Source organism: Echinops telfairi, unplaced genomic scaffold (assembly GCF_000313985.2).
Source record: "Echinops telfairi isolate 266 unplaced genomic scaffold, ASM31398v2 ScPeMD7_70;HRSCAF=299, whole genome shotgun sequence".
Lineage (NCBI taxonomy): Eukaryota > Metazoa > Chordata > Mammalia > Afrosoricida > Tenrecidae > Echinops > Echinops telfairi.
The window spans coordinates 33737553-33739771 of NW_022103968.1; positions in this window are offsets into that span (position 1 = coordinate 33737553).

Consider the following 2219-nt stretch of genomic DNA (forward strand, 5'->3'; position numbering starts at 1 on the left):
TCATCACAATACATAGATCAATTGTGTAAAGCACACTTATACATTTGTTGCCCTCATCATTCTCAAAATTCGCTTTCCTCTTGGGTTCCTGAAATCAGCTCATTTTCCTTTTCCCCCTCCCCCAATAATTTTTTTTTTTAAGAACGGTAAATCCAATGAAGAACAAACCAAAATAAAATCCAACCAGTCATATGTCATGGGTAGGCTAGTTTCCTTCATTTTTAAAAAAAGTCATTTTATTGGCATATACTTCACATATTATACAATAGTTTAATCATATTAAGAGTTGTACAATCATCACCACAATCAATAGTAGGACATTTCCTTCTTTCTTGTAGTCATTGTCATTAGCTCCACATTTCCCCCTAATCTCTTCTACTTTGCCCCTAGGTAATTATTAATCCAGTTATTGTTTCTATAGATATACCTAACCTGGATTTAATATGCAGAAAACCATACAAAACAAGAAACAACAACAACAAAAAGAAAACCATAATAGACTTTATAATTGCTAGTACTCAAAGTAGTGCCAGTTTACATACTGTACTGTTTTCAGCACTAGCTCTAACCAAACCAAACTCACTGTGATTGAGTCATGGCGCCCCTGTGGGTTTCCCAGACTGTAACTGTTGACTAAAGTTTTTCCTTGGGGAGCTGTTGGTGGTTTCGAACTGCTGACCATGTTGATCGCAGCCCAATGCTTAATCACTACAACACCAGGGCTCCTTTACTACTAGCAGCTGTGGTAAATGAGACACTTCTCACTTTGGAACTTTCTGTAGTAGAGAAGACAGATAACCAACTACATGAAACAATGTCAAGTCATGATAATAATACAAAGAAATACAAAGTAGAGTATGCATTATGAGGGTGATTGAGGATGGATATTTAGAGGAAAGCCCCCTCCAAGAAGGGGCCATTAAGCAGAGACCTGAAGGAAAAGACATATAAACCGTGAGAAGACCTTGGCAAGAACATTTCAGGCAGTAAACAGCGCAAGTAAAGGCCCTAAGGTAGACACAAGACTGGCAGAGTGAGAAATGGCAACAAGTGCATTGTACTGTAGTAGAGTAAATGCAGTATAGAGGATATGAAACTAAAAAATTAAAAAAGGGTCCAGCCGTCAAGATGTCGTCCCCCACGTGCGAGCCGTCGCGGCTGTCTACGCTTCCCACGACCCCCACGACCCTGGATCCCCAAGGACCACGCATCTCCAGCCTGCGCCTCAAAGCGAGCGGCTGCCTTAAAAGCACGGCTCAAGCTGGAGTGTGTGCTTCGCCAGATCAGCAAATACCTATCCCAGTTCCAGGCCTACTCCAAGAATTCCCTCAGAGGAGCTGGGTTTGGCATTGGACCCCTGCTGTTCTGGTATGGCGTTTTCAAAACTGACAGAGACAAGAAAGAAAAACTTACCCAGGAAGGAAAATTGGATCGATCATTTAACATCTCGTATTACGTTTGGTGACAATGACTGTATGCATTCTTGCTTAAATAAACCTATCAACGATTAAAAAAAAAAGTTTGATGGGAATAGTTTAATTTTCAACTGCTCACTAAGTTATGTTAAAAAGCAAGCCAGAAGAAACATTACAATAAGTGATTGAAATATCATTTCTATAAATCATTTGGTATAACAAGAGTAGGGTACTGTTTTTGTTAGGGGTCCTCAAATCTATTGACTCATAGTGGCCCCATGTGACAAAGTTAAACTGCCCTAAAGGTTTCCAAGTCTGTAATCTTTACGAGAGCAGATGAATAAACCCTATTATTCAAATGCTTTCTTATTTGTCCTATTTTAAAGTCCAAACAGGCCCTCAAAGCTTTATACTAGGTATTTCCTTTCAAAGCTCCTTAAAAATATAGATACTAAAATTTAAAGAATTGAGTTTTATAAAATATTCAAACTATATTATCTACTTACAAACTTGATTCCCAATATTGCCTAAATCAGGGAAATATGAACTCACTTTCTGTTTTAATAATACCATTTTAAGAGTACTATGTCTGAAAACAAGTTTATAAAAAGTTTATATCCAACCAAAAAAATTTATATCCCATTGTTTTAAATTTTATATAGTTGAAATCTCTATCAGTTTAAACATTTTATTGTACAAATTATTTTCCAAATACATGACAATAGTATAAAACTCACTTTATCTATAAATCATGAGAGTTCTATTTCCTTTCATGTTCAATAAATGAAAGATTTGCAATGTTGA